The 24,862-nt window shown below is 47.2% G+C and overlaps 1 protein-coding gene across 3 annotated transcripts in view; it reads right to left on the bottom strand.

Annotated features, from left to right (window-relative positions):
* MARCHF1 (membrane associated ring-CH-type finger 1) overlaps positions 1-24,862 on the bottom strand; it is a 302,013-nt gene that overhangs the window by 138,178 nt on the left and 138,973 nt on the right. The gene's annotated exons all lie outside the window — the stretch shown is intronic.

The following is a 24,862-nucleotide window of genomic DNA, read 5'->3' as shown; positions in this document are numbered from 1 at the left end:
TCAGTACTTTGGGGGCTTCACCGGGGTGGTGTTACTGTGTTGTGGGTATTGTATTGTAGGGCTTTGTTCTATTATTGTATTGTAGAGTTATATGTGTGTCAGTAAAGATAAGTTCATTATACCAGCGTGTGCATACTTATTATCTGATTGTATTGGGTCCTGTGAGGAGTTATCCAGCTGCGCTATGATCTCTCCCAAGTGGAGGCGCTGTATCCAGAGAGAGAATGTGATCACCCCAGGCTCCCAGTGGCGGAGGATTAGGCCTCCTGTACACTAAACAGGTACTCAGCACGCGTAGTTCCTTTAGACACGGGGAAAGGGGGCTACACACCATTTCGTCCACTTTTAGAAATTACAACATTTAAAGCATTTCCTTTTTGTTTAGCTAATATTTTTACATGGGGAAAAAAAGGGCAGTTGTTCCCAAAGTAGCATTAGACAGATTTTTATGCACAGCTATTTACTCGTGCAAAATTATGCACCCAGAAAGAACTTAAAATGAATGACAGTAGATAATCAGAAGAATTCTGAGGTCGGTCACGCTAAACTACTGTATCATAAAATGGCTTGCTATGTAGATTGGCCCTTTTATATTTCTATGGGGGATAGAATTAACATTTTTTTTTAATTCTACTACACTGGCGCTTAACAAATAAACAATAATTATAATAATTGTAGCCGATCCCCCTTACCTCCGTGCCGGGTAGGGAAGGGGGCAGAATGGCTGCGGCTGCTGCAGGGGAGTTGGATGGGAGACCGGGTCACCGGGGGTCCAAGCTGACGCTGGAACAGGGCACCGCCATCTTGGTAGTACCACGCATGTGCAGAAGCGACTTGCACATGCACCAGAGAGGTAGGTGGTGCGCATGCTCAGAAGATCGCGAGTAGCGGCGGACATCTAATAACATGCTCCGCAGGGGAACTACAAGTCCCGTAGTGCATAGGGGTGGTGAACCATGTGGCACAGCACAGCCAATAGGGCTCCAGCAATCTAGACAGTGAGAGAAGGATACTTTTGGCGCTCTTGGAGGCACGCTAGCAGTCGGAGAAGGGATGCAGAGGGGTGAGGTAGTATCTGGGTGCAGGTGGCATCCCAGACTAGGCCAGATACCCCCCCTTAGGCCCCAGATAGGCCCCGACTCACAGTAAGTTGTGGCTGCAACAGGGAAAGCCCATAGCTAGAGACTTTTCCCCAGTAGCTGCTGATAGTCAGAGTATAGCACCGGTGAGATGCCACGCAGTGATTGCGACCTGTGGTCTGCGACCAAACCACAGTTGCAGTAATCGACTTTCAAAGAGGTGGACACCTTCGCGGACGACAATGTCGCTGGATCAGCGGATCCCTGATTGTTGTTATTTGGCGGAGAACCCAGGCAGGTACCTCACTAAGTACACCAACAGTTCACAGGGTAGTGCTACTCCATACACTTTTTGGGTGGGCCTGGACATTGGGGAAAGGATATCAGGGTATTGGTGCCAAGCACCCATTGTACTTTGGGGACTCTCACTGGGTGTATGGGGATTGTATATATTAAATACTATGTGGTTCAGGCTGCCGAAATATATATATGTTTATGTTCAATAAAACCAGTTATTATATACCTGAGTGAGTGATCACTGCTAGTATTGGTTCCTGTGAGAGGATAATCCCACTGCGCTGGGATCACTAATAGGTGGAGGTGCTGCACCAAGTCGACCAAGCAACACCCTAAGCTCGCAGAGGCTCAGGCCTTCTGGTAGCCAAACAGGTAACAGCAGCACTGGTGGTTTTTTTAGTACGGGGAAAGGGGGCTACATAATAATACACTAGGGCTAGGATACATTGTTAAAGCTCTCTGCCCCTCCCACCCTTACCTGCAGAGTTTTATTCTTACAAAAATGGGCTCCCCCAAGCATATCACATAGTTGGGGGAATACAAATGTGCTTGCACAGACTTGTGAAATACACATTTTCACATACAATGCAATTGCAAATATATACAGGCTATGCAACATGTGTTAAAGGAGTTCATTTTCACAAGACACCTTGGGAACTATTTTATTCACACAAATATGGAAGTACTGTTCCTCTTGATTCAGGGGGATGCTATCTAAATATTGTTAAAATAATTTAAAAAAAATGCCTAGGATAACTTGTCACACTGACTCAACACCAAATAAATATAAATTAAATTTTCAGTTGTTTTGGGAGAATGTCCTAATAATACTACTTTTAGTAGTAAAAATGGTGGCCCTTATTTTGTGCAGAAGGACAGGGTTTTGATTATGAAGCTCACTAAGATTGGACTAAAACAAAAACAAAATCAAGATAAAGAACAACCCTTTTGATGTTAATGGTCTGTGTGAACAAAAGCCCTGGGGATTTTTTTTATATGATCACCAGATTATATAAATTTGGGTATGTGGGACATTATTGGGGTCAGGGGTCCCCAACAGTCTATGGGGCCTTTATGCATTAAACTGTGATAAGGATGAAAACGGCTATTTTGAGCATCTCACCATATTCATTAAGCCTTTATCATATGAAAAGAAAACTATGCAAATATATTGAGGGTTTTTTACACTATTTTGGTTCCAGGCCATATTCAAATCTTGTAAAGAAGGAGAAAAACTGGAAGAGCACTACAGTAAGTATCAAAAAGGTAGAAAGGAGGGTGCGTATGCCATAAAAAGATTATTTATTGGTCATGGAAAAACAGGGCAATGGAGAGCTATTGCCCTGTTTTTCCATGACCAATCAATAATCTTTTTATGGGATACGCACCCTCCTTTCTACTTTTTTGATACCTACTGTACAGTAGTGCTCTTCCAGTTTTTCTCCTTCTCTACTAGCCTACCCCTTGGACGGAAGCACACCTGGGGACCCCTCACCTTTGGATCGCATGGACTGTGCAGCACTCAGAGTTAGTCAATCGCTTGCTACATGTTTTCCTGTTCAGGACTTTATTAACACAATTGGTACGTTATAGGGTGTTATTATGCTCAATCTTCCTGGTGTTATTGTTAACAATAGCGTCACTTATTAGTGAGCTTACCATCCGGGACTGCAACCCAGTACCTGTCTATCAAGTTTATGTTTAGGGGTCCCCCCTACAAGTATCTGGTTATTCATTCATTTACAAAAACAAAGAAAGGGATAGGGAGTGATCAACTAGGGACCATACTAATTTAATGGAAATTCGATAATTATCACGTGGGTGCAAACCTGTGAACTGAAGTGAATAAGGAAAGTGGCGAGCACACAAGGCAGTGCACTCAGAGTAGAATTCACTTAGATGCACACCACATACATTTAAAATATAACCTTTATTGACATTACATAAAACATATATTACCGATAATGTAGGTGTAACCAAGATTAAAAATAGATTAAATTAAATTTGACGACTGTCTGTCATTTAATCTAGATATTAAGCCACTAAATAGCAAATAAAGCTAATAATCTAGGAGATACAAGGCAGATACAGCCGTGGTATAGGTAGAACACCTAGGACCAAAACCTAGTTTGCACCTATAAATCCCATATATTGATAGTACCAAATAGGTGCATGAAGTTACAATCATAGGTGGGGAGCACACTTGATAGAAAATAAGGTATGAAAAGGTCCTAATACCAGACTACTGCTCCTAATAAGGTGGTAATACTAGGTCAGATACACATAGTGATTGTCATAGATATAGTGTGATCCAGACAGAGACTAGAGGTGTATGCAGCAGAAAAGGTGGAACTCCCTAAGCGAGCAGGTTCAAATGTGGCAAAAGCCTAATATCCTGACCCAACACTGCACCAGAGTCACACAAATATCACCGCAGATGTTATGAGCCTTAGGCACCACACATATATACACAGGCACAGCAAATAAGTGCCAGTATGTGAAACCAACACTAAAACTATGAGGGTGTAACTATTGGTCAGCTGTAGATTCGTCAATTTTAAAATAAAAGACTTCCAAGTAGGAGTCTTACAACATCACTACGTGCAGGAATAGAATATAATATAACAGATTGTAACCAAAAGTCTGATACAGTTTGGAGGAGAAGGAGGGAGGAAGAGACCTTGTTCATATGTGGAAGTACTGCTGCTAATGAACTGCTGCTGTGTATGAGCTAAGAGACAATAAAAACATTGTTGTTTTACACAAAGAGACTGTGTGAGAGCTGGATCATTCGCCCTGGGACCAGGGTTTTCTCTGTAAGGGTCCTATCCCACATCCCTGGGACTTATGGAGATGGAGGCGCTGCACCACAACCACTAAAGAATGGAGGCATATACCCCAGAAGCCTGGTCCTGTTATCCCCCACACCAACGCGGGAGACTCAGGCCCTCCTATTACAATGTTATTGCACCACCATGCACATGTAGCCAGCCCTCAATACACCTTAGAGGCACGATCTGTGTCTGGGGGGGGGGGGGGGGGGCGACATGGGCTACATTTGGAGGCGAGCTGCTGAGATCCAGAACAGGACAGGCTTTCAGCAAGGCAGAGCAGGAAGAGTGAAGTGCCCCTTCCGTGCAAGTACTGGAGAGAGTAGGGCATGTAATACCAGGGTTAGTCAGGGGAGCGTGGATTCCCGCACAGCACGCCCTGGGTGCCCTAAGAGGGTGTTGTAAGATGGGTGTATGGCTATTGCTTTCCTAGTCCCTTGAGGCAGATAGTGTGAGGCAACTGGGGGGGTTAGCCTGTTAACGAGTCCAGGGACCATGGCCCGCACTATGAGTGGCCAAAAGTAGGAGACACCCGTACTTAGGGAGATGCCCGGTACACTAGCCAGCACCCACATAAAACACACCACAGAGTACTTGTAGGAACCGTCAGCGAGTGCGGTGCACAGAGAAGGAGTTCTGCCTAGCCTGGGGTATGCCACATCATACTAGTGGGTAAAGCACAGAAAGAAAGCATGCAGAGAGTGTTCAGTGAACAGTTTGAGTATAGTCAGTGTCTGGGAACGAGTTTTGCACTAGACACTGAGAATAGCTGTGACATACATTTGGTGGGCTCATCAAAGATGGCGGCCGTCACTACATGTGCTCCGCGGAGCAAGAAAGAGTCCAAAATGGCGACAGCAGCGCCATCCACGGCCCAGCAGTTAGCAGCCGAGTTAAAATGGCGACTCCCGCCAATCCTGGAGCGCGCACGTGAATCGTGCAAAGAGACTGTGAGAGAAATGTGGAGGGAGATGTGCAGGAGTTTGGCACCAAACCCAGATCCCCTGGAATAGGAGCGGAGCGGCGTGAAAGCCGAAAGCCCACCCACCTGTGCTGTGACTGGCCAACAGACAAGACCACGTCACACTGAAAGAAAGAGTGCCCCTCCTCTTGTTTCCACCAGAGGGAGGAAGCACAAGGAGAGCCAATCAGGAGCGTCCTCCCCAGCGAAGGGAGGGACAGGAAGTGAGAGCGAGGAACTTCACTTCTGCCTGGCATTCGAGGAGCAAGGAGCTAAAACATTGAACTGTTCCACCCCTGAGCTAATAATGTCCGAACTGAACACCACAATCTTCCAGTTCCCAGGGGGCTTCCTGGTAGTGGAACTTGACAGCCGAGAGTATCTCCGGTCCCTGTGCATACACTGCAGGACCCCCGGACCGGCCCCAAGCACGAAGGCACGATGCCCTCAATGTGGCACGTTCTACCTGTGGCCTACTGAACCTTGGCCCATGATTAAGACCCCTCGGGGTGCCTCTCCGGGAACCCTAATGAAGGTGGCGGAGATGACCAATGAGGCTGCCCTAGTTCCCTGCACCCCTGCCGAGGTGGGAACCAAGGCCCAGCCAACTACAGAGCTGAGCGGAGATCCGGCGTTGAAGAGCGCGACCGCAGTGGAGGTACCAGAGCGGGCCCGTTTTGTACCACTACCCACTGGTGGGGCTGCAAAAGACCCAGGTGACTCCCTAGCGGAGGATCCGACCGGGTCGTCTTCGGAGGAAGAAGATGGCGTCTCATCGGTGGCGATTCGCCTACCGGCAAACCACCCCAGCTGTAACAAAGATGGCAGTCCACTTACTGGAGAGAAGGAGCAGACGAGTCCGGACACCTCCCGACGGTGAGCGCTGGTGCGGCCTGAGGCCCGTAGAAGTCCCACGGCCGTGGTGACTCCCAGTGCTGCGGCGACGGCGTCGGAGGCGGATCCAGAGGGACCCGAGTACATAAGCCTGCAGCGTAGCGGTAAGGAGACTCCACCACCCCCTTACTCCCGCTAGGCAAAGACGGCCCCTGCAGAAGATGAGAAGGAGAGGCGTGCGGCCTACTTACCCTGCCCGCGGACCAGATGATCCCCCACCGCCCCTTCCGGTCTTCGACGCACTTCCGGTGCGTGACCACGGAGCGGATGGGGATTCCGCGGGCGGCCATGATGACATCACTTCCGGGTCAGACTGGAAGAGAGGTCCGGGACCATTGTTCTCCCCGCGAAGAGCAGCTATGGCCACTGCCATGGCCACCCTGCGAAGCCAAGGCCCTTCCAGAGGATCGCGGGGCTCAGCAGAGAGGACCAGCAAGAAACTGCCCACTGGTCGAGGGATTACCCGCTTGCTGGACATGGAAATGGACATTGCCCCAGCCCCAGTCCCTAGCGCCCTTGCCCCGGCCACTGCCCCTGCCCCGTCACGAGTATTACCATCGGGACCTAGCGGGGATAAGTCAATAAAATACCCCAAGTACTCCAAGGACTTGCGGGATTGGGAGTTAAGTGATGAAGGATCTGATGGGGAGATACCGTATGCAAATGTAATTCGTTGTACCATTTTCTCCTGTATCTAGAGGGAGGGCCCGAGGGTCCCATACTACTGCTGAGGTTGGGACTGCAAGCACATTGGTCCACAAAATGAACCCTACTAGGTACTTCAACGCCAAAGGGAGAAGAGATTGCTCGCGCTCTACAGAGGCGGGTACGTCCGGTGTCTCATCACAAGCGGAGTCGGAGGTAGATACTAGTAGTCCCTTATCAGAGTACGAGCACCGTGACAAGTGGTGGGCACCCCTGTACACTGGGTACCACGAAGGTATGGACCGCACCAGGTTCCTGTTGATCAAGAACAACATAGTTGATGATTGGTGGGCGGTAGGTGTCTTTACTCCCCAAGAGGTAGTGGATGAGTTAGAGCACCGTTTTCAAGAGATAGAGCAAGGGATCATCATGCCTAAGGGGCCTAGCATTTTGTATGATGATATTGCCCCAGTAGAGCCGGAGTTTTGGGTACTGCCAAGCAGGGCGGGTCCCAAGAAACTGCCTAAGTTGAGCAGGGATGACAGAGCCATAGTGTTCCGGTTTAGACAGTCCCATGGGTACGAATACCCTTATCTGCCTGAACCCATAATGAGAGAGATTGAAGAGAACCAAGACAGTTGGCTCCGAGCGGCCGTACAGGAATATTTAAGAACCAAGTTTGGTAAGGCGGGTTACCATAATGAAGACCGTATCAGTGAGGGGGTCCGGGCTTGGAGTGTGGGGAGGTGCATATACATGCACAGCGTGATATACCGGCCAGAGTCTGGGTTGGTACAGCCTTATTACTGCACCGACACACTTTATTCGAGCAAATACCCAGTATGTACCTGGCAGATACCTGGAATGCGCCGCTCCTCACCTCTGACAAGCCCCGTTGCATTTGCCTTCCCAGCCTGGGTTCATGCCTGGCTGTTGGGCGGCTGATCTGTTAAATGATAATGATTAGGATTTAATAGGCTGCAATGCTTCGCGTGTCTACCAGATGGCATAAATTCATGAATTGTAATGCAGTATATATATATATATATATACTGTGCAGTATTGCAGCCAGCGGGAATAAAATGCTTCAATCCCTGCTGGAAAATACCTCAATGCACTCGGGCAGAAAACAGTCACAAACCTCAATACACCCGGGTATACCCGAATTCGTGGGACTAGCCGAGCTCGAATAAAGTGTGTCGCCAGTGTATATAACTGTCACTGACCATAATGGGAGGAAGGTGCGAAAGCCTGACACAAAGCACTATCATTAGAGTTCTCCCCGTTGGGAGTGACTGTGCTGTTACTGTTACGCCACCTGGTGGTTGGCTCAAGTAAATAACCTGCCATGCAATGTTTTGTGTTTGTGTTTCCCAGGTTTGTTCTCCGCAGGATGGTGCTGCTAAAAAGGGTCAAAGTGGGGACCATTGGATTCCACCAGAGGGAGAGTGTAGCCCCTGTAAGAAAGAGCGGGCTACTTATCCTTCTCCTACTGGAGTAAGCCCTGGTAAGGGCAAGCACCAGTAGTAACCATGGTTTTCCCCCCTCACCAAGCCCTGCTTTGAGTGATAGAGGTAGGCCCCTGACTGTGTGGAAGGCATAGACACAGGGGGGGTCCTGCTGACATCATAAGGAGCAGGGCTGTATCTATTTAGTGGGCTGTCCTGTGTGTTTGAGTCAGTTCTGGAAGGTGTTGAGTCTGAGGAGTTCGGTGAGAGTTCTGTCAGTGGAGTTGGAGTGTCTGGCTGGACAGTCAGAATCTGGAGAGCAGTGTGTCTGTTCTGTGCAGTGAGAGAACCGTCAGCCTGAGAGTGCTGTTGCAGCAGAGAGAGAGAGAGATGATCCTGTGAAAGCTGAGCGTTCAGCTTGTCAGTCTGTGGAGAGTCTGGAGGGAGTCTGTGGAGTTATGTCCTGGGAGCTGAGGAGTGACGTGCTGGTCTGAAGTGGAGTAGGACCCAGCAGAGCTAATGGCTGAACTGAGAGACCACGTGCAGAGTGAGAACGGTGCGTGGAAGAGATGCTCACAGCCCTATCTGAGTAGAGCTGATACAGCTACAAGTGGACCAATGCCCCTCACCCTGCATGGGGTGAGAAGGGATATCTAGCCTCACCCATAGGGTCTACCCTGGGGGGTGGAGACAGGGGTATTGAGGCCCCATCCAGACCATCCTGCCGGGATACAGTCTGGAGGAGGAGGGAGGAAGAGACCTTGTTCATATGTGGAAGTACTGCTGCTAAGGAACTGCTGCTGTGTATGAGCTAAGAGACAATAAAGACATTGCTGTTTTACACAAAGAGACTGTGTGAGAGCTGGATCATTCGCCCTGGGACCAGGGTTTTCTCTGTAAGGGTCCTATCCCACATCCCTGGGACTTATGGAGATGGAGGCGCTGCACCACAACCACTAAAGAATGGAGGCATATACCCCAGAAGCCTGGCCCTGTTATCCCCCACACCAATGCGGGAGACTCAGGCCCTCCTGTTACAAGCAGGTATGCACCACCATACACATGTAGCCAGCCCTCAATACACCTTAGAGGCACGATCTGTGTCTGGGGGGGTGGGGGAACATGGGCTACATATCTATTACACTGTTTAGACATAATTGTATTCTTCTACAAGTAATGTTGTGTATTATGTAGTAAATATTTTTTCTACCTATAGTACATGGTTATTATTAATTATACATGACATCCATTGTGAGATTTATTATATGTGATCAAATAATGATACAAAATATATAATTCAGGAATCATTAATACTGTATAAAGGCAGCAATGGGAAGTGTTTTGCTAACGTACTGAACAAATCACCCTTAACCAACAACACCATTTTTTTCATTTTACTGTAAGCTTTTGCAGAGCTGTGGGATTTAAGAAACAATATTGTGAGACTGCACAGAGAGCTAACAAATAAAATAAATGCATAAACAAGTGTCTTTATTCCCTTTTTACATTAATGTGGAAAAGGGATTCTGACAGTTTTAATGATTTGGCAGTGGGTGAAAATATTGAGGTAAAGTAAAACTGACTGATGCATAGAACCTTGCATTAACAACAGCATTAATTTCAGGCCCGGAAACTCCCTGCTTCCCGAGTTACAGGTCACCTTATGGGGTGCCGGTATCCCCCTGCATTGTTTAAATGTCCCGGTCATGTGGGCCATGACGCAGGAGAATTTAAACATGGCGGGGATACCGGCACTCCATACTTGGGCCTGTAACTAGGGAAGCAGGGTGTCCTCTGGGCTGAAATGAATGCGGTTCAGCTCCGGATCCCCCTGCTTCAATACTGTGTTATCAAAATAAAAACTGAGATCGCTTATTAGAGCCACGCAGGTAGAGTGACTGATTCAGTCTTACTCTTTGTGCGTGTCTCTTACAGACAGGTACAGCCTGGTAGGATTCACAGAGCGCCAGTCCAATTCAGATGCAGGGACCCCCACTGTGTTAATCCGGACGGGCCATTAAATCTCCTTACTGAGACCACGAGCAAACACGGGGTCAGATTTAGTTGTGGCAGCGTGACTAAACATAGTGCTGCATCAGTATTTGTGATCATAGGCCAAACACTTAAGGGGGAATACCTCTTGAGAATACCTTACCAGTCTGCTACCTTCCAGGTGCCAGACAGCAGTTCCTCATCTGGGACTACTGACTATTTGCTAAATCCGCAATACTGATATTTAATCATCCCTGACCATTATCCTCTGCTGGAGAGTGGGTATAATATATATTTTATGCGTTCAACTTACCCAAGCACATGATATATCTTCTCCCCACCTGAGCATCATATAGCAGCCCCTTACTTTGGGCTGTTTCCTATTTACCAGACAGTGATGGTATGTGAGAGAGGATCAGGCTTCTCACTATTCAGGATTCTGTTATTACATACTATTATTACTAGATTTTACCATCTATAGCTACTATCACAGGAGACCCACCGTTTCTCAACATGAGTGAAAAAATTAGACCATACTGACTTTTATCAATCGTTACATTGGCAGCTTAATAGTTATTAGAGAAACTGACCAAATGAACCCCCATGCACTTCCTCTGTAACTGGGGCTGCTACTGAGAAAAATATTTATGCTAGGACTGAGCTGACTGATATTTTTCATATGCACTGTAATAGGTTTTGAAAAAAATGATGGAAAGTTTTGCCGGGTTTGGATTTATCCCATAACAATATTATAATTCTCCCTGTAACTCTTCTTCTAGCCAATCCTGAAAATGCTCACTGATGCATAAAATACTAAAGAAGTCAAACGTAGCTATGTATCTAAAAACATTTATCTTATAAATTCCTTACAAAAACACATTTTGAGCTGGAATTTCTATATTTCAATCTGTCTAACTAATGTCTGTAGTTATATATTCTATGGGAATCTAAGCTGTTTAAATAACAGAAAATGTTAAGCTGATGTGTCATTCTATTCATATTACAGTATGTTCTAAAACAAGTGTAGCCATGCTTTAAAATGGCTGCAGTCATCTCTCCTGCTGACAGGAAGGCCTGGTAAGTTATGGGCATGCCAGCAGTAATCATGGAGGTTTGCCCTCACAACCTGGTGAGGTGCCCTATGTATGGATGGGAGTGGTCACAGGCTCTGACTCCCTGGTTGGTGATGTCAGAGTTGTGTCAGCCCCAGAGGATACATAAGGCACAGCACTGATCAAAAGTTAATTCAGTAGGTAGTAGTTAATAGTTGGAGGAGTTCAGAGTTGGTACACTGCAGGACTAATGAGACTGTGACCAGGGACCTGGCGCAGAGTAGATATCCCTACGGGGATAGGGAATCCCTACATTAGGAGGACAATACCTTTCAAAGGGAAGTACGGTGAACAATGGAGGGCTAAATTCACCCATTGTGGAGGGCAGCTGGCCCACCGTACTAATAAAGATGACTCTGATAAAAGATACCCTCGTGTGTAAGTGTGGAGTGATTACGCAGGGGGCTGCACCACAGAGGAGTTCCTCACCAAGACCATCCAGAAGCGGACGCTGGGATCCTGATGAGATGGAGGCGCTGCACTGGATCTAGGTAGGACTCAAGAACACTACCTCAGATGCCTGTCTGGGTTGGCAAATCCCCACACAACATCAAGCAGGAGACTCAGGAGTCCTGTTGCCAACAGGTGCACCACCAGACATCACACTGTAATGGGGACTGATTAGACCACAGGGGCCAATATCAGATTGGGTGGGTCAGGCCAGTCCAGAAAACCTGTTACATTTGGAGGCGCTGCTGAGAGAGACCTGTCAACAGGACAGGCTTTTGCTAGGTCACTTGGAAACAGGGAGAAGTGTCTGCTGCCACTTTGTGCTGCGTTGGGACGGACCTGCGTTGGGACGGACCAGGGGCTGATGGAGTTTGTCAGTTCGCAGGGACGACCTAGGGGCCTGAAAGGAGTTGGGTGTTTGGAGCCGGGCTATAGCTGTCCTAGTCACCTTGAGGTAGTGCTAGTTGGTAGGATGCCTAAAGGGATAGCCTGTTAACGTGGTCAGGAATCCTGGAGAGGGTCTGCGCTAGGCTAACCAAGACAGGTAGATGCCCCAGTACTGCATGGAAGCCCCAGAGTACTCTAGCCATTCCAGACCACTCACCGTAGGGAGCACAGACTGGGAGGAAGGAGATACAGCAGACACTGAGAGAGTGAGCCTAGCCTGAGGTAGTGCATACATGAGTCCAGCCTACATTAGGTACACATGGTGGTGCATCAGGGAAATCTTTATTGTACCGGTGTGGTGGCTGCCCCGCAGAGAGGAGCCCCATGTACAATATTACTGAGTACAATGAGCAATTGGCGACCGCAAGAATGGAGGATCCGCGTGGTGCGGATAGTCCAAAATGGCGACCGAAGGTTGATGGGGAAAGCACACCTGGCGTGCGCCCCGCTGAAGAACAAACTGTTGTCGACATGTCTGTCACAAGTCTGCTTTGGAGCGGAGTGAGAGCCGTAACCGCCCCGTTTTGGTCCTGCCTAGGACACCGAGGTGCTACCCTGGAGGACTGTGTTGAGGACATTGTTGTGACCGGAGGAGAACACAGTGAGAGTGAATGTCAGTTGACTTGCAAACAGATGAACGCTACCTCATTCATTGATCGGACTGACAGTGTGACCCAAAATGGCGGCTCCCGCTTCCCTGGGAGACCGCATGGGCCGATTGCAGACCATTCTGCAGATGCAAAAATTGCAAGGAATTGGCCAGAAGCGGCGCCGACAGGAGAGCCCCGCCTTAATGGGGGGTATGGCGCGAAACCTGCGGCCGCTCCTTCATGGACAGTAACTCACTCAGCCCCAGTGCTGAGTCACCCACTTAGTCTGTGGGACCCTCCCCTAATATCAACCAGGGGGAGTGGTTTCCAGCTATGCCCCGTGGGTATGAATCCCGCGGGCCCAGGAGCTGGTGCGCTGACGGCCCCATTACCAGAAGTAGTTCCGGCAGCTGAAATTGTATGAAAGAAAGAAGGATACTTTGCACGCAAGGCAGCTGAAAGACAACGGCTGGAATTGGCGGCAAAAGAGGAACCCCACCCTGTTGGGGATAAGCGCGCAAAAGCTGTGGTCACGCCCTCTAGGACTGAAAGAGGTGCGGCCTCAATTAAAGGACATCCTATCCCATTGTGGGACCCGCCCATAATTGCTACTCTTGGGGGCGGATTCCAATTATGTCAGATGAGGGCAGAGCTGAACCAAGGAGTGGCTGACCATTCAACCCCTGTTGGTCACTCACGCGGAACCAGCTTCCAGAAAAGACCAGTGTTAAAAGTGGCTCCCACCAAGACAATGGCCTGCTCCCCAGATGTGAACCGGATGGTATCAACTCAGCCTTACACAGTACCCGTCGGGGTACTGGTGATCCGTGTAGGGGGCGCGGAGACAGTAGTGGGCCTCTGCCTGCAATGCAGACTGCCCGGCGGCACCATGGGCACGGCGGCGCGCTGTCCCCAGTGTGGCACACAATACCTGTGGCCAATGCCCACCTTCGTGCCCATTCAGAACAATGACCCAGGGGGGAATACGGCTAGGCTGTCCGCCGAGTCCCCCGGTGCACTATGGACCGAGAAGGGTGAGACGCAACCGGCGATACCACTGTCCAGTGGTACGGGACAATCCAATGAAGGCGAACGGGTCGGAACCCCGCGGCAGCCAACTGCTTACCCCTACGCCCAACCCCACGCCCTAGATAATGCCCCTGTCCCAGTCACCTGTTCCCGGGGATCATCATCCAGTTTGGGGGTGTCGGAAGGATCCTTGGGGGTTGGTGAGAACCGGACTGGGGAAAGACTGAGCAGCTTTGATTCCGGGGATGGCTCAAGGGGAGGAGGACAATTGGGACAGGTATCAAAGTCCCGGTGGGTACCTGAAGAGGCGGATATACCTTCTGGGGAGGCCCCAAAACATGAGAGATGGTCCAGGTCCCGTTCTGCAGGGACTTCTGGGGTATGCTCCTGGGGGGGTACAGATGAGGGCGACTCTCTAGAGTGGGCCGAGAAGCCTAGGGAGACCCGTTGGTGGGCGCCCCTATTTGAGGGGTACGTAGGATGGATGGACCGCACGCGGTTCTTGCTAGAGAAGGATGACATAGTGGACTACTGGTGGGCTAAAGGGGAGTTCACGCCCGCCGAGAGGAAAGAGATGCAATTCAGGTGGTTCATGATAGGCAGGAATGAAATAGAACCCATGGGCCCTGATATATTGTCTGACCCTGTAGACCCAGATGAGCCCTTATCCTGGGTATTACCAGGGAGAGCAGGGAACGCCAATCTAACTAGGAGTAGTAGGGCTGAAAGGGCGATCATTGCAAAATATAAGTACTCCCATGGATTGGAGTACCCGTACGTTCCTGAACCCCTCATGCAGGAGATTGAGGACAACCGGGACCAGTGGTTAAGGGAGACCATAGAGGAATATATGGTCAACAAGGGGGTTGCCATTACTGGCAGTAAGGCAGAAGAAAGGTTCGAGCACCTGATAAGGGTATGGAGTATCGGGCGAAGTGTGTACAAACACAAAGTAGTATACAGGCCTGAGAGGGGGTTGCCGCGTAACTACCATGTAACTGTTCTGGACATGGGGGGTCGGGAGGTGAAGAAACCTGATCCCCGGCATTACTATTAGGAGGTACTAGGTAGCATTCCGCGGGTTCGTGGCTGCTGGTCAGGGCGTGCTTGGCGCAATGTGATTTGTTATGTTATAAAGGGATGATGTTCTAATAATAATGTGTGTTCCATTTTACAGTGCTTCCTGAAGAAAGGTACTTCAAATTTAGGTCCCAGCGGGATTCACCAGGGGGAGAATGTAGCCATGCTGTAAAATGGCTGCAGTCATCTCTCCTGCTGACAGTAAGGCCTGGTAAGTTATGGGCATGCCAGCAGTAATCATGGAGGTTTGCCCTCACACCCTGGTGAGGTGCCCTATGTATGGATGGGAGTGGTCACAGGCTCTGACTCCCTGGTTGGTGATGTCAGAGTTGTGTCAGCCCCAGAGGATACATAAGGCACAGCACTGATCAAAAGTTAGTTCAGTAGGTAGTAGTTAATAGTTGGAGGATTTCAGAGTTGGTACACTGCAGGACTAATGAGACTGTGACCAGGGACCTGGCGCAGAGTAGATATTTCTACGGGGATAGGGAATCCCTACATTAGGAGGACAATACCTTTCAAAGGGAAGTACGGTGAACAATGGAGGGCTAAATTCACCCATTGTGGAGGGCAGCTGGCCCACCGTACTAATAAAGATGACACTGATAAAAGATACCCTCGTGTGTAAGTGTGGAGTGATTACGCAGGGGGCTGCACCACAGAGGAGTTCCTCACCAGGACCATCCACAAGCGGACGCTGGGATCCTGATGAGGTGGAGGCGCTGCACTGGATCTAGGTAGGACTCAAGAACACTACCTCAGATGCCTGTCTGGGTTGGCAAATCCCCACACAACATCAAGCGGGAGACTCAGGAGTCCTGTTGAAAACAGGTGCACCACCAGACATCACACTGTAATGGGGACTGGTTAGACCACAGGGGCCAATATCAGATTGGGTGGGTCAGGCCAGTCCAGAAAACCCGTTACACAAGAGATGCTCACTTTGCCTGGTGTTTTGGCTTTGCCTCTAAAGGCACAGATCCACAAAGTGTCAGGGTTCATAACGTTATGCTATCAAAATCAGTAACAGATGTTATGCTCCCTGAGGTTAATGCCAATCCACCATGCTAATTATATGCATTAACAACAGTGGTTATTGATCTCATTAGAATAGGCTGGACGACATGTTAAATTAGCACTGTCTTGCGTTAGCTTAACATGACTCACATTACACCTGTCTCAGAGAGAGAGAGAAAGGAGCACACCTGAGATGTATGCTAATAGGAGTTATTAAAATAGACTTTGCATCTCCTATTAGCATATATCCCAACTATCTAAGTTGTACTCTTTTTTTGTGCACAGGTGTCTCTCCACATGTTGTTTGAAGATGTGTTTGAGAGTCTCTCTCTCTCTCTCTCTCTCTCTCTCTCTCTCTCTCTCTCTCTCTTTTTCTCTTTCTCTCTCTCTTTCTCTCTCCTCTCTCCTCTCTCCTCTCTCCTCTCTCCTCTCTCCTCTCTCCTCTCTCCTCTCTCTCTCCCCCCCTCCCCCCCTTTTGGCTAAGATCAGAATTCACTGATCGGCTTTGTGGCTAAGAGCAAGTGCAGTACCGTTCCTATCGGGGGCTTAAGTAGGATGGTCAATTGCACACACTTGGTCCTAAGGCTAGTCGAGCGGTTGGATAAGCCCCAGGTACACATCTCTCCGGGACCTTTTGGCGAAGGAGGGATGGTATTCTTACAACCAGCCTATTAGGGCCGGTGTGCTACGGCACAACCCACGGGCTAGTCACCATCCCTCGAAAGAGGGAAAATGACCTGATGTGAACTCCCTTGCAGGCTGGTTGGACAGAGGGAGGAAGAGACAGATGTCCTGAACCCTAACAGAGGAAGGCATCAATGTCCCTGAGGACCTAGACCTTTGGGCTGAAATCCTCGGGGAAACGAACCGAGAACCGGTCTGACTTCAGTATATATATATATATATACGTTACCGTTCCAAGGTCTGGTAAAGCAAGAGACCTCACTCAATTGTAGAAAACTTCACAAAGTGTATTGGTGAAAATAGTGGTATATCAAGAAACCCAACGTTTCGGTCCTCCAAAATGGGACCTTCCTCATTTTGATGGTAAGGAGGAGGTAACCACTGGAGCATATAAGAGTAATTGTAGTCTGTGTATTAGCTTACAGCTAGAGAACAATAGTCACCAATTAGAGAATGACCCATCTCAGAAGTAAATAGGTGTATTGTAGACAGACCTGATGGTGCACGGAGTAAATCCTCTCAACGTGCAGTCTGAGTCCGCTGTAAAACAGTGCTCACTCCTAGAAGATATCACTCCTGTGATGTAATGAGACCCAGCTGTTTGCCAAATCTTACGGAGAGATGGTAATTTTCTCTGTGTCAGACCTCATAGGTAAAATTCCGGTGTATGCCTCTTCCTGAGATGCAGAGTAATATCCTGTGCTCAATGCACCTCCGTGTTAAGCCTCGCTCTGTCGCAAAGTGTACAATTACAGTGTATATCCAGATAGAGAGCTGAAATCTGTATTTCAAGTACCTCTGAGTGTAACCGCGTCACTGCGTAGCTGCGCAATGGCGTCACCACATTCCAACGCGTTTCGTCGCTGAGAGTGACTTTCTCAAGGATAAGATTGCAGATACTGAACTGGCTTCTTATAGCATGGTTAATAACCTCTAATAGCAGACAGCTGTATACAATCTTAATCATGGCTAGCAGGTGAACACAGCCAATACATACATTTTTGTGTAATCTATGTTCTTTAATAAACAATTTTTTCAAATTATTATATTGCTTGAGTGCTTTTAGTGGGACACTTTTTTTTCTTCTTTTTTTTATTTTCATATTATTGTCCCCAGTACCGTCATTCAGCTGCTATTCTTATCTGGTTAGCATTACATGATAGCTTTTTGATTTAAGCAATTCAGTGTCACTTTTCAGATAGTTGCAGGTTCACATCTTTTGTTGTTTATATATATATATATATATATATATATATATATATATATATATGTACTCCTTACCAGGCAGTTCCAGAATCCCTGGGCCACGTGGCAAAGAAGAGACAGCACACTCAGTGAAAATATCAAAAAAAGTGTATTGTAGAAAACCGACATATACACATACACGTTTCGGTCCAAGAAGCAGGACCTTTATCAAAACATAGTCATAACATACATACATACAGTATATACCCACCACCAAGTAACAATCAGTGTCCTGATAGGTTGAGACCGCGAATCTGAGCAGCTGTAGTCCTAGTTACGTAGAGTGCTGACGTCATACATGCGTCCCGGCATCGCCCCCCACCGGCGGCCAGTAGCGTCGCTTGTATCCAGGATACCAGTTAAAACAAAACAATGTCATTGCGCATGCGTTGCGTGAGTAGCTCCGTAGCCTTAGCTGAATGAATGGCTGTTGTCAGTTGTTGTCAAGATCTCTGAAGAAATCGGAACCTTTTTGGAACAAAGTCATCCAGTGGTACCAGTGATCTACGTGCTCCCAAAAGTGCACAAATCTATTCACCTGCCGCCAGGTAGACCTATTATCGCAGCGATGGGATCTTTGTGTCATCCTATATCTCAGTACGTGGATTTCCTGTTACAACCAATGGTGGTGAAAATGACATCGTATGTTAAGGACACCACGGATTTCATCAATCAACTGGGCAATATCACATTTGACACAACACACATGTTGCTGGTGACAATGGATGTCACCAGCCTCTATACGAATATTCCACACACTGAGGGGCTGGAGGCCATCCGGGAACACTATTCTTTACTCACAGGACATGACGGTCCTCGCACAGAATACATACTGCAATTAATTGAAGTCATTTAACACAAAAACTTCTTGATGAAAGTACGAGCAGTGGAGAGGGATTCTCTCCTCAAACCACATACACATACAGATAAGATTGACGACCAATGCATAAACATCAGCAGTACCTACTCGCCAGCATCCAATTACATCAGTCGCAGTATACATAAAAATTGGCATATTTTAGCAAATGATCCTCAAATTGGCAACCTTTGCCAGACACCGCCACGTATGTGCTACCGTCGCGGTAGAAATCTTTGTGATGCCTTGGTGCAGGCCGATCCATCGAATAAATATACACCAATTTCATCCTGGCTCCGAAGGAAACCTGGTGCCTATAAGTGCCATGGTTGTATTAATTGCAGTTTTATGCAGACTGGCAAATCTTTTTCCCATCCACATAATGGGCAACCTATCCGTATCAGGTCTTTCATTAATTGTGAAACACGGTTTGTAGTTTATTTTATTAAATGCCCCTGTGGGCTTTATTACATAGGTAAAACGAGCCGGATGTTCAAGAAAAGAATGGCGATCCATAGATCAACCATTAGAAAAGCTCTTTTGGACCTGAATACTGGTGAGGACCTTAAACATCTTCCAGTAGCCAGACACTTTAGGCAACACAAGCATAGTTTATCAACACTCAAGTGTATGCCTATTCTGCAGGCTAATACATCTTCCCGTGGTGGGGACAGAAACAAATTGCTACTTCAGTTGGAGGCTAAAATGATATATGAATTAAGAACAATGTCACCATATGGTCTCAATGAGGACTTTCGACTTGGGTGTTTCATCTAATGTTAACTTAATGTGATTTGTGAACGGCGCTAACACACCAAATAAGTGAATAAAAGTGCAGTATACTTTAAATAAGTGAAAAAGGTGATCTCTAATACATTTCTCAACCTTCCAGGAATATGTATAGATTCCTTTACGAGATAGCTTGTCCAGGGTAGGAAGGGAGCGACGATATCAGGGATACACCGAAAAAATAAAAAACATATAATAGTGCAATATATCAAGACCTTGTTACGTGCTCTAAGACTCACTAATGTAGTGTTAAGTGTAACGCACCTATCCACAGAACTCCGTTGTAGTTAACACAGGTATTAAACAGTGCATTTCATACTGTAGGTGAGACCTAAAGTTGGTGTCAGCTCATGAGAGCAAAGACTATTCTTAGCTACATAATATATATATATATATATATATATATATCTTATTATATATTAGTGAAAGCACTGTATGCCTGTCTGCATCTTCCTGTGTCCCTAGGGGAAATCTCATTGGTCCCTTGGGCCGCCCGCCCCCGCACTTATTGTGAGTACGATTCCTATGTTTTTATTGTTTCTTCCAATACAATTTTATATCGATCTGTACCATGGTCTGCCTTTGTTTTGCATGACATTCATCATACACTATCTCCTGTCTGAGAGCTGATCTGAATATACTCCCTGCTGAAAACCTGTCCTGGTTTAGAAGATTAAGACCCATCTCTACCAGTGGTGTAGAAAATACTGTTTTTTATCTGACCTGCTGTAAGTAGGCATTTCTAAAGAGCCAAGCCTTCCTGCTATCCAAGCGGTCTTGATATATTGCACTATTATATGTTTTTTATTTTTTAGGTGTATCCCTGATATCGTCGCTCCCTTCCTACCCTGGACAAGCTGTTTCATCTAATGTGTCATTGGACTGAGCAGCCTTTATTCTAACATTTTTTCAAACATTTTTTGGTATCATTCGTTTTTTGTATATGCCAGTTGTGTACTTTGTGGTACTTCCACATTATCTCTTTGTATGTCTCTAACATGACTTGTTATTTCACTTTAATTTTCCTGGTGTTCAGTAACTCTTGTTGGTTTTGCATGTTTTTAGTATTGCACAGTTTATTATTTATTTAGTTTTTTCTTCCTTCCCTTGTTTGTTTTGTCTTCCTTTTTCCTTTTGTTTCTTTGTGGTTCCTGGTATGTCTGGCCTCTTCCCCTTTCCTCCCCTTGTCCTTTTTTATGTTCACGCCTACACTGGTGCTTTTTGTGTATGATTGTCCTCCCCTTCTGGTGAAGTGGTTGCCTTGACAACCAGGGACACGATCATATCAGTGCCACGACGATCAGCAGTACTCCATGACAACAACCATTCATTCAGCTAAGGCTACGGAGCTACTCGCGCAACGCATGCGCAATGACATTGTTTTGTTTTAACTGGTATCCTGGATACAAGCGACACTACTGGCCGCCGGTGGCGGGCGATGCCGGGTCGCATGTATGACGTAAGCACTCTACCTGACTAGGAGTGTCTACAGCTGCTCAGATTCGCGGTCTCAACCTATCAGGACACTGATTGTTACTTGGTGGTGGGTATATATGTATGTATGTTATCACTATGTTTTGAGCACTCCCTTGATAAAGGTCCTGCTTCTAGGACCGAAACGTCGGTGTATGTGCCAGTTTTCTACAATACACTTTTTTTTATATTTTCACTGAGTGTGCTGTCTCTTCTTTGCCACGTGGCCCTGGGATTCTGGAACTGCCTGGTAAGGAGCCTATTTATATTTATTCTCCTTATGGGATAAGCACCTACTTCTTATTATATGTGAGTGACATCTGTTTTTCTCTCATATATATATATATATATATATATATATATATATATATACATGTAGAGGTATCAGTACCGTGTTAGCCGAGCTTCAATAATCAAAAAATAAATAGATGATACCGTTCTGTGGCTAACGAAATGCTTTTATTTGTGCGAGCTTTCGAGATACACTGATCTCTTCTTCCGGCGATGTTACAATGAATGAAGCAAGGATAACTTGAAAACAGTGTCTCTTGGAATGTTATCTGTGCTTGTCCTTCCCCCGGTGTGGATGTGTTTTATGGCTAGAGGTGTCAAAGGGTAACTGAAAGCAAGTGAAGAAAGAGTGTGTATGTGTATCAGTGTGAATAAAAATGAATGGAGAGCCCACGGTATAAACAGTGCTCTACACAAGGTGTGTGTGGAGTGAGAGGGATATAAATGGTGTGGGTGGGTGTGGAAATGTGAGAGTTTGTAGCACAACTAAAGGTGTGTGTGGATACTATGTGGTCCCTATTGGTGTATATGGATGGAGAAATAAGGAGTATTAGTATGTGTGAGAGACAGCTGTGTGTGCATACATATAGCACAGTATGTACAGACATGGCCTTTAGCGCTCATGGGAAGAGAGTTCGCTAGTGTCAGTAATGACTCATAAAATTTCGATCTCTGTTTAGGCCACTGCTAAGTGTCCCGAACAGTTGCATAAATTTGTATTCATGCAACCGTCTCTCAGAACGGTATCATCTATTTATTTTTTGATTATATATATATATATATATATATATATATATATAAAGAGGAAATACAGTAGCACCACTTGTGAAACAGAGTAATATAAAGTGTGAAACAATATTAAACTAATAAATAAATATAAAAAAATATATATAAAAAAATATATTAATCTAAAAAATATTCTGTGCCAACAATAGTGATAACATACATAACAAACAAGAAAAAAGAAAAACAAAAATGCAGAAAGTCCAACCCTTAGTGCAAGTCCAGAAAAATTCAAATAAGGAACAAAATGGTTTCTAGGGATCCAAGGCTGCTCTCAGAAGGAATAACCAATTCCAGCAGAAATCTATAGAAACAGAAGAACAGAGAGCGCACGATCCATTTGTGTGATCCAGGACGATGCTGCCCTGTTGGTGGTGATTATATCACAAACTGCTTGATTTTCTTTTACTTTTGTGAGTGTCCTTAATCCCCTTGTCCTCTTTTTAATATTAAATGTACTTTTTTACACTATGGGACATGCGCTCTCTATTCTTCTGTTTCTATATATATATATATATATATATATATATATATATATATATATATATATATATATATATATATATACAAATATAGCTGACCTTGATGGGTCTCATCAGTTGGGGTTGATTTTGATGAGACCCATCAAGGTTTGAAACAGCTGTCTGTGGGTGGTTTTCTGGGTATGCCCCTTAACCCTGGCTGTGCTCAAAGCTGTGACCATGCAGCAAGCTTAAGTCTATAGGTAACCATGTTAAAAATGGTTATTGAGGCAAAAAGTGACACTGTGTGCTCATTTGCATGTCATTTCCCCGAATCTCTTGCTGCAGTGGAAGTGCTGTATGCTGGGTGATAATGGGGAAAGGCGGGGTTGCAGACCTGCTTAAGACATGCAGATGAGCATACAGCTATATTTGCATATTTGCTTTCCTGTGGAGGGTTTTTGTCACTTTTTTTACTCACCATAACTTAACTCAGTATTATATATATATATATATATATATATACTAGCTGATATACCCGGCGTTGCCCGTGATTTACCCCCCTTCACAGCTGGCTGGCCCCCACTTTCACAACTCCGTTCCCCTTCACAGCTCTGCCCCCCCCCCTCTTCACAGCTCCCCCCCCCTCCTTCACATCTGCGGTCTCCCCTCCCTGCACCCCACATCACTCTCCAACCCTCCTGGCCCCCACATCAGTGTCCCCCGCCTTGCACATCACATCACTCTCCACCCCTTGCACCTCACATGACTGTCGCCCCCCCTTGCACCTCACATTACTGCCCCCCCCCCTGCATCACCCCCGGCCCCCACCACATCACCCCCCGGCCCCCACCACATCACCCCCCGGCCCCCACCACATCACCCCCCAGCCCCCACCACAGACTGTCACACACACACACACACACACACACACACACACACACACACACACACACACACACACACACACACACACACACACACACACACACACACACACAGTGTCACACACACACACACACAGACAGGAGTAAGAGGCAGTGTAACACACACACACAGTGTAACACACACACACACACACACACAGTGTCCCACACACACACACACACACAGTGTCACACACACAGTGTCCCCCCACACACAGTGTCCCCCCCCCCCCACCACATCACCCCCCGGCCCCCACCACATCACCCTCCAGCCCCCACCACAGACTGTCACACACACACACACACACACACACACACACACACACACACACACACACACACACACACACACACACACACACACACACACACACACACACACACACACACACACACACACACAGTGTCACACACACACACACACACACAGATAGGAGTAAGAGGCAGTGTAACACACACACACAGTGTAACACACACACACACACACACACACACAGTGTCCCACACACACACACACAGTGTCACACACACAGTGTCCTCCCCCATACACAGGAAGGGGGTCCTTCCGGGCGCCGCCATCTTAGGCGCCGCGTGTCCACTGCCTGTCGGAGCACCGGGGGGGAGGTGAGTGGAGCACCCGGGGGGAGGTGAGTGGAGCACCGGGGGGGAGGTGAGCGGAGCACCGGGGGGGAGCTGAGTGGAGCACCGGGGGGGAGAGCTGAGCGGAGCTCCAGGGGGGAGAGCTGAGTGGAGCACCGGGGGGGAGCTGACACGGGGAGAGGAGGAGAGCGCGGGGGCGAGCGGCGCGTGCTTGAGAGCCGTGGGGGGTGTCCCGGGCGCTCGCTCTGCTCCCCCGCTGACTGTAGCGGCGCCGGGGGGGGTGAAAGCGGGGGAAACAGGGAGACACGGGGAGAGGAGGAGGTGCGCGTGGGTCATGATGACTTGGAGGGTGTGTGTGTGTGTGTGTGTGTGTGTGTGTGTGTGTGTGTGTGTGTGTGTGTGTGTGTGTGTGTGTGTGTGTGTGTGTGTGTGTGTGTGTGTGTGTGTGTGGTCACTCCGCCTCAGGCCAATATGAGAGGTGCGGGGGCGGGCAGCCCAAGGGACCAATGAGATTTCCCCTAGGGACACAGGAAGATGCAGACAGGCATACAGTGCTTGCATGCATGCAGATGAGTATACAGTTATATTTGCATATATATATATATATATATATATATATATATATATATATATATATATAATGTAGCTAAGAATAGTCTTTTGCTCTCATGAGCTGACACCAACTTTAGGTCTCACCTACAGAATGAAATGCACTGTTTAATACCTGTGTTAACTACAACGGAGTTCTGTGGATAGGTGCGTTACACTTAACACTACATTAGTGTGTCTCAGAGCACTTAACAATGTGTTAACTTAAGTTAATGGCATGTTAAATCAATAACAGAGCTCTGTGGATCTGGGCAAAATTGATTTCCATATTTT

The sequence above is a fragment of the Ascaphus truei genome, chromosome 1, assembly GCF_040206685.1.
Source record: "Ascaphus truei isolate aAscTru1 chromosome 1, aAscTru1.hap1, whole genome shotgun sequence".
In the NCBI taxonomy this organism is placed as follows: domain Eukaryota; kingdom Metazoa; phylum Chordata; class Amphibia; order Anura; family Ascaphidae; genus Ascaphus; species Ascaphus truei.
The sequence above is the reverse complement of the archived record's forward strand: the minus strand, read 5'-3'. Positions and strand labels throughout refer to the sequence as shown.